Genomic DNA, 16,366 nt, shown 5'->3' with positions numbered 1-16,366 from the left:
TCTCATGATAGTTCCAAAAGATTCATAGTGAACTTCGATAGGAACTTCTTTTGAAGCAATAACGCGTTGATCTAATTGCCACCGAAGCCACAAAGGACTATCTAAATTGATTCTTTTCTGCCGATAAGCTCCAATTGCATCATAGGAATTGCAAAAAAGGGTTCTTTCATATACTTATAGTTTGTTTCGTAAATTCTTTCATTTTGATAGTTTTTTCGATTACATGGATTATATCTGTTTGCACAATACCTCGACGAGTGCCGCTCGTTATCTACATAGAGTCCAATCAGCATATCTTGAGTCGGTACAGAAATGGGATCTCCAATAGCTGGAGATAAGAGATTCATATGAGAAAACATAAGTAAACGAGCCTCTGCTTGAGCTTCTAAAGATAAAGGCACATGAACAGCCATTTGATCCCCATCAAAGTCTGCATTGAACCCCTTACAAACTAATGGATGTAAACAAATAGTGCGTCCTCCACTAAAATGGGTTGGAATGACTGTATGCCTAATCTATGTAGAGTAGGTGCTCTATTCAGTAATACGGGATGCCCCTGCATAACTTCTTGAAGGATTTCCCAGACAATCGGCTTTTTTTCACGAATTTGACTCTTAGCAACTCCTATGTTCGAAGCCAGATGTTTCTAATTAGACCACGAATTACAAATGTCTGGAAGAGCTCTATTGCTATTTCGCGAGGCAATCCACAGCGATGTAATGAAAGTGAGGGTCCAACGACAATCACCGAACGCCCCGAATAATCGACCCGTTTGCCAAGCAGAGTCTCGCGAAATCTTCCCTCTTTTCCTTCAATTACATCTGAAAATGACTTGTAAACCTTATTATGACCATCCCTCATGGTTGTCCACGGATTCCATTATCAAGAAGTGTTCCACGGCTTCTTGTACCAATTTTTCCTGACACATTACTAATTCCCCTGGTGTAGATCTACTTGTTGTTAATAGATCAGTAAGAGTATTGTTCCGATAGATAACTCTTCTATAGAGTTCATTAATATCTGAACTCATCAGTTTCCCCCTTCTATCTGAATGATGGTCTCAACTCGGGAGGCAGAACCGGTAAGAGACATAAAATCATCCATTCCGGTTCTATATTTGTTCGAATAAAATGCTTAGCTAATTCCATACGTCTAACTAAAAAATCTTTTCTTCTTACAATTTTTCGATCTTCCCATTCATTCCCCGTGGGACCTTCTTCTCCTAATTGTTTCCATTCTACCAACGAATTTTCTATAATAATTCGCAAATCTAAATCGGCTAATTGTTCTCGGATAGCACCCGCCCCCAGTAGAATTTCTCGATTTCTAAATATATCGAAACCTTGAGTAGTAAAAAAAGTGGGATGCTGTATTTCCAGGATTGAATTTCATATTCAAATGAACCTCGTAATCGTAAGAAAGTAGGTTTTTTCGTTATGGGCCTAGCAAAAGAAAATTGGGATAGGGTCCACTATATGATCTCCCCCCCTCAAAACCGGACATGAAAGTTTCCTCTCATCCGGCTCAAGTAGTTATATCAAATAAAGATAAAGAAAGGGGTCGCACTTTCCAATTGTATTTTATAAAATCAAGTGAAAACCCAAAAAAGAATCTACGCCTTACTCAAGTTCTCAGTGCAAACCAACCACCATTTCATTGATTCAATTAATTCTTCTTTGATTTCTATTTAGATTCTTTAGTGAATTCAAAATTACGACAGAAAAAAATGTCAAATTCTTGAGTAGTCTACTTCCCTTCGAATGCCGGAATACTTTTTACCTTAAGTGAAAGGAATGCCTTAGAATTCATACGGGATTTATTTGTCTATGTATTGTTCCATTCGATCTTTTAGGTCCTGCGTTACCTCGATGGTTATGCCACAATATTCTTAAAGCTTATATGCGATGTATAGACTTCTCCAACCATGACATATTGTTTACTTCAATATAAAAAACCAATTTCTTTTCGTTTAGAAAGATAAGGAATGCTTAATTCGACAAAAAAAAGGTCTTCTTTTCACGAGGTACGACTATCAATTTGAAGTACTTTTTTTTTACTGAATCGACCATAGACCAATCGCTCGCCCTTGTTATTTGGGAGTATTGAATACACCCACAAGTCTGAGCTTCATGTTACTCTTTTCAAGAGACATGTCAGATCGAGGGCATCCCAAATTGATTGAAGGGGATGAGAGTTTATCATTCTTAAAAATAAAAATTTCGATCAAATCACACATCGCAGTATACTAGACCTTCTAATTCTTTAAGAGGTTTATCTAAAGATTCGCAATATAACTAGGAAGACGTTTCAAATACCATACATGAGTTACAGGACATGTCAGTTTTATGTATCCCATTTGATATCTTCGTATCCGAGAATCAACAAATTCAACTCCACATTGTTCACAAAATTGCGAGTCTTCTTTTTCATCTCCGATCACTCGATAATTTCCACAAGCGCAAATTCCACTCTTTATAGCCCCAAAATCCTTTCACAAAATAATCCATCTTTTTCCGGTTTATTGGTTTTGTAATGAAAAGTATAGGGTTTTGTCACCTCTCCAACTATCTCTCCATTAGGTATTTTTTTTAGTGGCCCAAGCACTTATTTGCTGAGGAGAAACTAATCCAATTCGGAGTTGTTGATGTTTATACCGATCGATCATATAAGAAATTTTGTGATTCATTCCGATTAAACTTCCTTCCTATTAATCTGGAAATTCTTCTCAGATACAAGGAAATGATTCAGTTCCAGAGCCAAAGATCGTAGTTCTCGAACAAGTAATCGAAAAGATTCTGGAGCATCTTCTGGTTTAGGTATTGTTCCTCCAATGATAGTGGTACCAAGTACTTCTTGGCGAGCTCTAATATGATCAGATTTATAAGTAAGCATCTCTTGTAAATATGAGCAACACCAAACCCTCTAGAGCCCAAAACCTCCATTTCGCCTACCCGCTGCCCCCCCTGCTTAGAACGGCCTCTAAGGGGTTGTTGTGTAACAAGTGCATAATGTCCACTAGAACGTCCGTGTATTTTATCATCAACCTGATGAATTAATTTCAAGATATAGGGCTTTCCTATTATCACAGGCTGTTCAAAAGGATCTCCCGTTCTTCCATCAAAAATGCGGCTTTTTCCTGGATACTCGGGTTCAAATACCCATGGATTGGCTGTTTGCTTACTAGCTTCATATAATTCAGAAAATACGAGTTTTCTCGAAGCCTCTTGTTCATATCTCTCATCAAAAGGGGCTATTCGATAATGTCTATCTAGCAAACTTCCCGCTAACCCAAGCGAGCATTCAAATATCTGTCCTACATTCATGCGTGAGGGTACTCCTAATGGTTGAAGACCATATCCACGGGTCTCCCGTCTTGCAAATAAGGCATATCCTGTCTAGGCAAAATTTTGGAAATGATACCTTTATTTCCATGTCTTCCGGCTACTTTATCACCTACTTTGATTTCACGTTTCTGTGAATATATACACGAATTATTTCGGGGTTATAACTTGAACCCCCCTTTTTCTGAACCCATCTCACATCAATAACTCGACCTCTACCACCTATGGGCAATTTTAAACAAGTTTCTTTTGAAGTCGATACCTGAATGCCAAGTATGGCCCGTAATAATCTATCTCCGGAGCATACGAGGATTCTTTCGCCATCTGAGGCGTTAATTTACCTACTAAAATATCACCCGTTTCAACCCACGATCCTAGCATCACATTCCATTTTTGTCTAAATTTCGGAGTAACGGCCTCTAGATGCGGTATTTCCTTAGTGATCCTTTCAGGACCTTGGGTTGTCACATGCGTCTGAATTTCATATTTCCGTATGTGGAAAGAAGTATAAATATCACCATATACTAGACACTCACTAATGAGTACCGCATCTTCAAAATTGTATCCTTCCCATGGCATATAAGCCACTAATATATTTTTCCCCAAGGCGAGTTCCCACCAACTGTAGCAGCACCATCTGCTAAAATCTGTCCCTTTTTAATACATTTACCCCGGCGAACTGAGGTTTTTGATGCATACAAGTATTTTTGTTTGAGCGTTGATACATAATTAATGGAATACTTAAAGTATTCTCATTTCCCGATAAAAATATCTTCTCAGTGTCAGTATAAAGGATTTTTCCCTCGTGTTCGGCTATAGCGGGAACCCCCGAATCTAAAGCCACTTGGCGTTCCAATCCAGTTCCAACAATGCACTTTCGGACCGAGAAGTGGAACTGCTTGACGTTGCATATTAGAACTCATTAAAGCTCGATTCGCATCATTATGTTCGATAAAAGGAATTAGGGAAGCTCCAATGGAAAAATATGGGAAAGGAAAAATGCTTCGAAGATGAACCTCTTCCCATGCGATAGTCAAAAATTCTTGGCGGTATCGAGCTGGTACAGCCTGTTCTTCTTGAATGCCCCGATTAAGAGCCAAAGAATTTCCTGCCGCTATCATATAATATTCATCTTGACTTGGTGATAAAAAAAGCATCCGTATCCGCGCCTTTTTTGATTTCTCAACGAGTTCATAAACGGACTTTCTAACGACCCCCAATCACCAATCCTGGCATGAATTGATAAAGATCCAATAAGTCCCACATTGATTCCTTCAGACGTGTCAATGGGGCAAATACGCCCGTAGTGACTAGGATGGATATCTCGTATTCGAAATTAGCAGTTCGCCCTGTTAATCCGCCAGGGCCCAAATAACTCAACTTTCTCCTCCCATGAACGATTGTGTCAATGGATTAGTGCGATCCAAACTTGAGATAATGGATGTAATCCGAAAAAGGATTCATAAGTAGTTGTTAACGGAGTTGAAGTTACCAAATTCTGAGGAGTAGGTATCAATTTATGCCTAATTGCTCCGCCTATAGTTCCCTTAACTACATTTTCTAAACGAGCCAGAGCCAACCCGAGCTGGTCTTGTAAAAGATCCGCTACAGAGCGAATACGTTTATTTTTCAAATGATCATATCATCAAGTGTACCCATTCCAAATTTCATCCCAATCAAATGATCGGCAGCTGCTAATATATCTCGTGGTAACAAAAATTATTGTTCTGAGGTATATTAAGATTAAGTCTCCAGTTAATATTTCGGCGACCAATCCTCCCCAATTCACACCTTTGGTGAAAGAATTTTTTTTGTAATTCCTTACATAAGGATTCAGAAAATATTGGATCCCCACCTACACAAGAAAATTGTTGATAAAACTCCAAAATAGCATTTTCTTTTGACCAATTTTTTTTTTCTCCTTATCGGTTAAGAAAGATAAGAAAATTTCAGGGTAGCAAACATCTCTAGAATTTCTCTTAGATTCGAACCCATAGCTGATGATAGAACTAGAATAGATATTTTCTGTTTCCTACTCACACGAGCCCTATTCTTGCTTGCTTTTATCAATCTCTAATTCTAGCCTGCCCCCCCATCTGATATTATGGTGCCGGTATAGACCGAAATCCCGTTATGATCCAATTCTGACTGGTAATAATACCAGGACTTTGTAATATTTGATTGATCACAACTCGGTATATTCCGTTTACTATAGAAGTTCCAAGGGAATTCATTAAAGGAATGTTTCCAATAAAAATTCTTTGTTCTTGCATATTCCTATTGGTTTTCCAAATTAATCCCGCGGATACATATAATTCAGAAGAATATGTAAGTAATTCATAGACAGCATCTCGTTCTTTTATCAGAGGTTCTACCAATTGATATGTTTCCACAAATAATTGAAATTCATTTCGTGATCTATATCTTCAATTTTTGGAAATTGCGAAAGTTCTTCTATTAAACCCTGATCAATAAACCGATAAAACCCTTCAAATGTATCTGATTAAATCCGGGTATTGTAGATGTTCCCTCTTTTCCATCCCCGAGCATCTTTTTTGAATTTATCATTTATCCGTTTATTTTAAAAATCCCATATCTCATTCTTCACCGAATCATATAGATAGAATTCGATCTAGCAATAATGGAATTTCTATTCTGTTTACTGAATCACATGAAATTTTATCCAACTCCAAGATATATGGAATGTATGAAATCCGTATGAACGGAGACTAGATTCAATTGGAATTTTTTTTATAAGAAAGAGATCCGAATGGAACAGAATTTAGAAATACCGCTGGAACTTATGGAGTTTTGTAACGACTAGAAAAAAAGTAATTTCATTTTCACCTATGATATTACATATTCCAATTCGATCGCATACCATAAAAAACGGTATTCATGATAGGATCTGTTCGAGCATAAACATATAAGAATAGAAAACTTTTTTTAAAAACACTTTACTTTTTCATGTATTTGTATTTCATTGTTCAAAAAAATAGTTGCAGAAAAAAGATGGATTTTACCTATTTTGAATAGAATATTTAGAATATCATTGAATTGAAGTAGGTAAGAAAACGTATGTTTTTATTTATTAATTTTAATTATTATTAAAATAAAAAAGAATGCACAGGTATATATATATGTCTCTTTTTTCTTCTTTTATTGTGGTACAGTTCTATTTGGAACAGCACATGCTGTGCTCTACCAAAAATTAAAAATTTTTTTCAATGTATTCAATGAAAAATTTCAATACAAAAATTATTGAGAATTACTCCTCAAAAGCATCCCTAGAGAGATAAAATACCCCATTATAGAGCTATACAAGGTAACGTATGTTCTGATTCTGGGTTTACATATACTCATTATTAGTGTTATAATTCAAATGGAAGAAGATTTCTTTTTAATTGAAAAAACTCAAAATATAGTTATAAATCTATTTCTAATGATTTTCTTATCTTATATTATTAGAAATAAAAAATGTAAATTTGAATTCAAAAAAGGTCATGAATTTACAGTCAATAGTAATGTTTCTGATTTGTACTAGATTCTATATTTTGTGACTGAAAATCTATATTTTTTTCGGAGTTGAAAAAAAAAACAAGAGAAAATTTGAATCTAGTACAAATCATTTTGGCGGCATGGCCGAGTGGTAAGGCGGGGGACTGCAAATCCTTTTTCCCAGTTCAAATCCGGGTGCCGCCTCAACAGGAGACTTGAAATCTCCTGTTATAAAACTATAACAAACGTAGGAAAAGACTCTTGATACTTTCTTTTCGTGATTCTAAGCCCCTGGCTCTCGAGGTTCTATTCTCTAACCTAAAGTTTTACCTATCAGATTAGAGGAAAACTAAAACGAGTGGAGGGAAATCCATTAGATTGGATAGGCAGAGAGGGAATTAAATTAATTTTTGGAAAGGATCTAAGATACTTTGGATATAGACTCATGAAAGTGTCGGAATGCTCAGACATTCAATCAATATTAGATTAGATGAAGAATTGCCTTTTCGTTTTACTTCAAATAAAAATAAAAACGATAAAAGAAAAAAAAAGATTATTCTTTCTACATATGAGTCAGATTTTTTGGATACTTCGAAAAGTATCTGTTTACTTGTGTTTACATCTTGTCGATTCTACTAGAAATTCTATAATTAAGAATAACTCAGTATAAGATAAGTGGATTTTTTGGAGTAGTTCATCAATGGTGACCAAATATCTCTCCCTTTTTTGACTCTGCACCAGTGATTTCACTATTATTAGTGAACAATAATGGAAAAGTTTCTTCATATTCATAGGGGACAGAATTCAACATGGATATAGTAAGTCTCGCATGGGCTGGTTTAATGGTAGTTTTTACATTTTCCCTCTCTCTCGTAGTGTGGGGAAGAAGTGGACTCTAGAAGTACTCCTAATTGCGATAATAATCAAACTCTATCAACCTGTATCAATTGTTTTAGTTTTCTAGACCGGCCGGCAATTTTTTTTAAGATCTTTTTTAGAAATTGGATTTATGTTTTGTTTTATTGACTCATTTTATTTTTTGATATCAGAGTTTATACCGTTAACATTCATGGGATAACCCCCCTTTCGAAATCTCAAGAGGTTTCCATCGAATTCGGATATATCCGTATTAAATGGATCAAACAAACAAATGAAATTGAGAAAGTATGTACATAGATTTCATATTCTATATTATTTATATTTACATTTATAAAGAAAAAAGAGATATGGGGTGATTCCTTTATATTAAGATATTTCACTTGTATCTTTATACATTACAATACCATAATGGCTAGTATGGTAGAAAGAGATCTCTTTCTACCATACTAGCGGGCCCCTTAGATACTACTGAATCTAATGCATTCCTTTCATTTAAGACGAGAAATTGACATCCTTTTTTGTCATTGATAGTCAAATTGTATTCAAATTATTATTTTGACTAACCGTTTTTACGTAAATTATAAGCAAAAAAGCAGTAGGAACGAGAATGAAGAGTGCAGTAGCAATAATGCAAGAATATTGACTTCCATAATTAAATCGTTTATTATTTATTTTTTTTTCTTGGAATATCTCGGGATTTAATCCCTAGAGATGAGAAATCTTTCGCTTGTAAACTCACTCAGATGAATTAGATTTCGATGATATCGAATGAAAGAAATATCATGAATAACAATATCGGAGCTATAAAATCGATTCATCGTCAAGAATTTAATAGTATAACATAGGAAGATCTTTATCCACACCGAATACATAATGAGATTCCTGATCCAATAAAAAACTATTTATTTATGATTCTTTTTCACCGCTTTCTTTTCTACAACAACCTAGTACTTTCCTTGTACAATCATCTGATGAAATATCATAAAAACCTTTTTATACTTCGATTGTTTATAAAAAGAGTTTCTAAAGAACCTTAAATAAACAATAGAAATCAAATAGAGAAAACAAGTACGAAATTTCAATTTGAAATTTTCAAAATTTTGTTTTTGTAAGGGTCTATGATCTTTTTGTAAAACAAAGGAAATGTGATAAAGACGAGTCCCGAAAAAAAAAAACGAAAATATTCCAAAAATTAACTATATTAAATTTTCTTACGAGTTTTTCTTCGACATCGACTCTAATCTTAAAAAGAGCATATTCATTAGGGAAGACTATTTGATCTTTTTTTTTGAAACATCCTCTTTACTTGGTTGGATTCGAACTATTTTCACTTCCTTGACTTCATAGAAACAAAATATATAGGTACTCTTGGCAACGTATTATACGCTATCCTATTTTATTTTACACACGAGTTAATGGGAGATTAATTGACAAAAAGAGGAAACCCCATACAGTATCTCGTTCTTGAAGTGGTGAATGCTCTCAATAATTATAATTATACTAATTTACATATGTCTTTAAATTGGTGCAAAAGAAACCACCCTTTCTTTTGCTTGATGAAAAAGAAAAATAAAACAAAAAGATAACCGAAACCATTTTGATCCCCTTGCCCAGAAACAAAAAGGGGAGTTATGTCTTTTTTTTTAATTGAATCCCCGGGACTGACGGGGCTCGAACCCGCAGCTTCCGCCTTGACAGGGCGGTGCTCTGACCAATTGAACTACAATCCCATGGAAATAAAGCGGGTAGCTTACATATTCCTTCTTATGATTTCATCATACATTTCAATTTTAGATTCAAATAGTGTTTTGTAACAAAGAAAATCACAAGTAATTATTGATATCTATATGGATATCACTAAGTGATATCAAGGCCGATTACTAGTAATCCTTGCATTATTCTAAAATCGATTGATAATCTATTTTTTATTGTAATTTTTATGGAAACAAAATAACGAGCCACAAGAAATAAGAAAAAAGTAAAGTCGAAATATACCCAGATATTTGACTTTTTTTCCCCTTCTCTGTCAATTATGCAAAACAAAAAAGGTTATGTAGACAGCGAATTATTGGGCCGAGCTGGATTTGAACCAAGTAGCCTATTGCCAACGAATTTACAGTCCGTCCCATTAACCGCTCGGGCATCGACCCAGAAGAATCTATTCGAACTTTATGGATAATCCATGATCAACTTCCTTTCGTAGTACCCTACCTACCCCCAGGGAAGTCGAATCCCCGCTGCCTCCTTGAAAGAGAGATGTCCTGAACCACTAGACGATGGGGCATACTTGCTCAACCCGCCATCATACTATGATCATAGTATGATCAGTTTTTTAAATTGTCATATAATCAAATGTATGACTAGCTTATAAGATTTTTATTTTTTTGTATAGCATTCTATATCATTTTTTTATTTTACATTATATATCATATTCTAATCACAATTCTATAAAAAAAATCGATATATTTTCTTTTTATATTTGAAGTGGAAATATGAAAAAAAAAAAAAAATCGAAAAAAAGTCTAGTATAAAATCTTTTAAGAAGTGATTGGTCTGACAGAAAAAAATAAAAAGAGGGTTAAGTTTCGTTTTTTTTACTTTACTTTACTTATAGATTGCCTCATCTCATTGTTAAGATAGTAGTGTCCCTATCTAACACTAACCCAGAAAGTCAGACAGAATCCATCTTTCTTCCCTAATTAGACGATGGATTGTAAGTTAAGTTATCGATTCTCGCTTCTAGTTGCGAAATGAGCTACTAACCACTAGCGTCTATTGTATATATATTTATATATATATATATTTGATTTACCTATCGACTCAGTCAGGAATAAATCAAGACGCCCTTTAATACTCAGTTAGAGTAACGCCATGGTAGGCGTAAGTCATCGGTTCAAATCCGATAAGGGGCTTTTACTTTCTTTAAACTTTCTATTACTTTCTTAAACTTCTATATAGGAAAAATTTCATTCGAAAGTCTATAATTTCGAATTTTTTGAATTCATTCTAATGAATTTCATTTAAATAATAACTAATAATAAAGTGAGAGAGTTTTAATAATAACTAATAATAAGTGAGAGAGTAATTTAGAAAATCAAATTGAAACATTTTTATATTATAATACAATGAATAATAATAAGTCGCTTTTGAATCGCCAAATAGATATTCGTTGTTTCCTTTTTCGATAGATTAGAAATCAACAAATCCAAAAGAAAAAGTAAGTGGACCTAACCCGTCGAATCATGACTATATCCACTATTCTGATATTCAAATTCGATAGAGATAAAATTGAAACAGTAGATTTGTTTTATTTCATATTTTTATTCGGAAATCTGTCGATATCTCTTATTTAATCTTCTTGTTTCTATATTTCATAGGAAATATATTGCGTTCCTCTAGAGAAAGAAAGTCTTATTCCAAATTTTTTAATACCTAAAGGTATTTCAATATCTTGTTTTGATTCCAGAACATAACAAGAGCCTAAATTCTAGTTGTATAAGAATCAAATGTATTAAGAATCAAAAAATCGAATCATAAAGAATGGCTTCAGATATCAATCAAAAATTTCCATATTGATGCTTACAAGATGACAATGTAATGGGATTGAAGGTGTATGTGAGAAAGAAACTCTCATTTACAGTTTGCTATTATTTTATTTATATTGTATTGAATTAGATATAAATAATAAATTTTCCCTTTTTTTACCGGCATGGACATTTAGATATCAAATAAATAGAAAAAAGATTTCTTTATCTGAGTAATGATCATCTGACAATTCATGATTTAGATTCAACTACTTATTAAGAAACTAATAGCAAGGAAGAAACAATTTGAGTTGATGCGTTTACCTAAGTAAGGACCAATAAAATCAATATTTTGATCTTCGAAACCAATTAAATGAAATTCTAAAGGTTAAATTTTATGGGGCAGTGCGCGAGAAATCAAATCATATATGATAGAATTTTTAGCGTCCTGAACATAATATATAACATTAAGATATATAAAGGTGTTCGGAATGGTTGAAGTAGATGAATAGGAGGATCGCTATGACTATAGCCCTTGGTAAATTTACCAAAGACGAAAGATTTTTTGATATTATGGATGACTGGTTACGGAGGGACCGCTTCGTTTTTGTAGGTTGGTCTGGTCTATTGCTCTTCCTTGTGCCTATTTCGCTTTGGGGGGTTGGTTCACAGGTACAACCTTTACTTCCTCATGGTATACTCATGGATTGGCTAGTTCCTATTTAAGGTTGCAATTTTTTAACCGCTGCAGTTTCTACTCCTGCTAATAGTTTAGCGCATTCTTTGTTGTTTACTACTGTGGGTCCTGAAGCACAAAGGAGATTTTACTCGTTGGTGTCAATTAGGCGGTCTGTGGCTTTTGTTGCTCTCCACGGTGCTTTCGCATTAATAGGTTTTTGTTACGTCAATTTGAACTTGCTCGATCTGTTCAATTGCGACCTTATAATGCAATCGCATCTCTGGTCCAATTGCTGTTTTTGTTCTGTCTTTCTAATTTATCAACTAGGTCAATCTGGTTGGTTCTTTGCGCCTAGTTTTGGTGTAGCGGCTATATTTCGATTCATCCTCTTTTTCCAAGGGTTTCATAATTGGACATTGAACCATTTCATATGATGGGAGTCGCTGGTGTACTGGCGCGGCTCTGTTATGCGCTATTCATGGTGCTACTGTAGAAAATACTTTATTTGAAGATGGTGTGTCAAATACATTCCGTGCTTTTAACCCAACTCAAGCCGAAGAAACTTATTCAATGGTCACCGCTAACGCTTTTTGGTCACAAATCTTTGGGGTTGCTTTTTCCAATAACGTTGGTTACATTTTCTTTATGTTATTTGTACCAGTAACTGGTTTATTGGATGAGTGCTCTTGGAGTAGTCGGTCTAGCTTTGAACCTACGTCCTATGACTTGTTTCCCAGGAATCCGTGCAGCGGAAGATCCGGAATTTGAGACTTTCTATACTAAAAATATTCTTTTAAACGAAGGTATTCGCGCTTGGATGGCGGCTCAAGATCAGCCCTCATGAAAACCTATATTCCCTGAGGAGGTTCTACCACGTGGAACGCTCTTTAATGGAACTTTAGCTTTAGCTGGTCGTGACCAGAAACCACTGGTTTCGCTTGGTGGGCCGGGAATGCCCGACTTATCAATTTATCTGGTAAACTATTGGGAGCTCATGTAGCCCATGCCGGATTAATCGTATTCTGGGCCGAGCAATGAACTTATTTGAAGTGGCTCATTTTGTACCTGAAAAGCCTGTATGACAAGGATTGATTTTACTTCCCCACCTAGCCACTTTAGGCTGGGGGGTAGGTCCTGGGGAGAAGTTATAGACACCTTTCCATACTTTGTATCTGGAGTACTCACTTAATTCTCTTCTGCAGTTTTGGGCTTTGGCGGTATTTATCATGCACTTCTGGGACCCGAAACTCTTGAAATCTTTTTCCATTTTTCGGTTATGTATGGAAAGATAGAATAAATGACCACCATTTGGGTATTCACTTAATTTTGTTAGGTGTAGGTGCTTTTCTTCTAGTATTCAAGGCTCTCTATTTTGGGGCGTATATGATACCTGGGCTCCAGGAGGGGGGGATGTAAGAAAAATTACAACTTGACTCTTAGCCCAAGTGTTATATTTGTTATTTACTAAAATCTCCCTTTGGGGGAGAAGGATGGATTGTTAGTGTGGACGATTTGGAAGATATAATTGGAGGGCTTTATGGTTAGGTTCCATTTGTATTTTGGTGGAATCTGGCATTCTAACCAAACCTTTTGCATGGGCTCGCCGCGCACTTGTTGGTCTGGGGAGGCTTACTTGTCTTATAGTTTAGCTGCTTTATCTGTTTGTGGTTTCATTGCTTGTTGTTTTTGTCTGGTTTAATAATACTGCTTACCCTAGTGAGTTTACGGACCTACAGGCCAGAAGCTTCTCAAGCTCAAGCATTTACTTTTCTAGTTAGAGACCAACGTCTTGGAGCTAACGTGGGGTCTGCTCAAGGACCTACGGTTTAGGTAAATACTTAATGCGTTCCCCCCACTGGAAAGTTATTTTTGGGAGGAGAAACAATGCGTTTTTGGGATCTGCGTGCTCCCTGGTTAGAACCTTTAAGGGTCCTAATGGTTTGGACTTAAGTAGGTTGAAAAAAGACATACAACCTTGGCAAGAACGACGTTCTGCAGATATATGACTCATGCTCCTTTAGGTTCCTTAAATTCTGTAGGGGGCGTAGCTACTTAGATCAATGCAGTCAATTACGTCTCTCCGAGAAGTTGTTATCTACCTCTCTCATTTTTGTTCTAGGATTCTTCCTATTCGTGGTCATTTATGGCACGCGGAAGAGCTCGCAGCGGCAGCAGGATTTGAAAATTGATCGTGATTTTGAACCTGTTCTTTCTATGACTCCTCTTAACTAAAGTAGTAGTTAAATAGGAAGTAAAAATCGGGTCATATTAAAAAGTCTTCTTTCTTTCAATTCAATCTCGTTTTTTTTCTGGCTCGGCTGGATAGTATAGCCGAGCCATTCTCCTTTTTATGATGCTAAGAAGTAAAAAAGCCAATAAAGAAAAAAATCTATTCATCCAACAAAAGGAGAGAGGGATTCGAACCTCGATAGTTATTTTTTATGAACTATACCGGTTTTCAAAGACCGGCCATCAACCACTCGGCCATCTCTCCAAGATAATTTCTATTTAATCTTTTTTTGTTTCGCCAAATAGAACATAGCTCGATGAGTTAATACGATCACTATGTAGAAAAAGAATAGGGTTGTGACTTTCTTTTATAGTCTATCATATGGTCTATATAAATGAGATACATGATCCAGTCCTACCCATTTGTGAAGTAAAAAAGAACCTTTAACTTCATGTCCGAATAGAATAAAGTGGTAAAAGAGTTGGAAATAAGGCATCTCGATAAACGGATTCATGATAAAATCCCTTTATTTATTAAAATTTTTTTTAGTGGGTAAGAGGATTAATGGTGTTATTTGTTAATAGCTTGGAGGATTAAAACATGACTATTGCTTTCACATTGGCTGTTTTTGCATTAGTTATTACTTCATCAATCTTACTGATTTATGTACCCGTTGTTTGCGTCTCCTGATGGGTGGTCGAGTAACAAAATGTGTATTTTCTGGTACATCTTTATGGATTGGATTAGTCTTCTTGGTGGGTATCCTTATTTCTTATCTCTTGAATTCATTCGTTGCAGATCAAAAATGAAGATGACCCCTCCCATTCCCGAATTAACACATTCAAATTCATAATAAGTCCATAAAATGCAAATAAAGAAACAAAAAATTAGAGGGGGGTCGAACTTCTGTAACTTGAGTGAAATATGAATCAAATATTAATAAATAGCATTTACTAATATAACTTGAAATATAATAACTAATTAATAAAAAAAAACGAATCAAAAATTGTATCTGATATCAATATTATATAATATTTTATGGAATAGAGAATAATATATTATTGAATATGGAATTCTATATATAGATATAGAATAATATATTATAATATATAATAAATATAATATATTTATATATATTAATAGAATTGTTATTGAACTTTTTTGTTTTTGGTAGTAGAGTTTATCAAATGACCCCAACCAAGAGTGTATCTCGTATAGCTTTGAACAAATATTATCCATAAATTTCTTATCAAGAGGCAAAAAAATGCGGATATAGTCGAATGGTAAAATTTCTCTTTGCCAAGGAGAAGACCGGGTTTGTCGATTCCCGCTATCCGCCAAATAGAAATGGATTCAAAAGTCAAGATTCGTATAGTTAGTTAGTTGACCGGGAAATATAGTAATTTTTGCCTCGCGTCCCAAATAAGTATTAATTATAGTTAATAGAATCAAACTTACTTTGTTGAAAAAAAAATGTTGCGGAGACAGGTTTGAACCCGTGACCTCAAGGTTATGACCTTGCGAGCTACCAAACTGCTCTACCCCGCGATGAAACAAAAACTTGGACTAAACTCTAATAAACAAAGACGAATTGATGCGCCCCTATTCCATACTGTACAAATCAATAGCCTATTTAGACAGAATGGTAAGGGGCTCGTCGAGCATAGAAAAATAGAAAAATTAAAGGTACTTAAATCTTTACCAGCTTGATCTTGTGCCCCTGGCAATAACATGCCTGAACCATTTCCGAAGGATGTTCCAAATAGTCCAAAGTCTCGATAGTTACTCTCGGTCTTCCGGTCGAGAAGCACGTCGATGAAGCGTGTGGTGCACTATTACGCGGTGGGGATTGTAATTTTCCATGAATTTTTCCACTTCTCACTTAGCGACGAACTCACTATTTCCTTTTTTAAGGTCGACGAATCAATGATTTTTGTTCTAATTTTTGCCTCTTCTTCTCCCATAAATCAAACTTTTCTTTGCCATAATGCTTAGTTCCTCTTATTCATGATAATGATACAATGGATCCTAGTGTAGAATAAATTAAGAGTGCATACCTATATTTTATTATTTTAATAAAATTAATACAAAAAAATATATTATTGCGGAAATAATTAAATAATTCCGAATTTTGCCCGACGGGAGCAATCAAGAAAGCCGCATAAGTGAATTATAACCTAAGAAAAGTGGCTAATCCAACTCATCTTGCTTGCAC

At 35.0% G+C, this 16,366-nt stretch overlaps 2 non-coding genes and 4 pseudogenes across 2 annotated transcripts; 3 read left to right on the top strand and 3 right to left on the bottom strand.

Annotated features, from left to right (window-relative positions):
* On the bottom strand, nucleotides 1–1,227 carry LOC125599367 (annotated as a pseudogene).
* Nucleotides 1,228–1,684: 457 nt separating this feature from the next.
* Nucleotides 1,685–6,644, bottom strand: LOC125599363 (annotated as a pseudogene).
* Nucleotides 6,645–6,973: 329 nt separating this feature from the next.
* TRNAC-GCA lies at nucleotides 6,974–7,043 on the top strand. Its single transcript has one exon. It is a non-coding gene; the product is annotated as a tRNA-Cys (tRNA).
* A 2,331-nt stretch (nucleotides 7,044–9,374) lies between these two features.
* On the bottom strand, nucleotides 9,375–9,448 carry TRNAD-GUC. Its single transcript has one exon. It is a non-coding gene; the product is annotated as a tRNA-Asp (tRNA).
* A 1,685-nt stretch (nucleotides 9,449–11,133) lies between these two features.
* Nucleotides 11,134–12,848, top strand: LOC125599366 (annotated as a pseudogene).
* On the top strand, nucleotides 12,840–14,030 carry LOC125599368 (annotated as a pseudogene).
* The last annotated feature ends 2,336 nt before the right edge of the window (nucleotides 14,031–16,366 follow it).

This window comes from Brassica napus, unplaced genomic scaffold (assembly GCF_020379485.1).
Source record: "Brassica napus cultivar Da-Ae unplaced genomic scaffold, Da-Ae ScsIHWf_1846;HRSCAF=2482, whole genome shotgun sequence".
Lineage (NCBI taxonomy): Eukaryota > Viridiplantae > Streptophyta > Magnoliopsida > Brassicales > Brassicaceae > Brassica > Brassica napus.
Note: the sequence above shows the minus strand (reverse complement) of the source record. Positions and strands in the feature narration are given on the sequence as shown.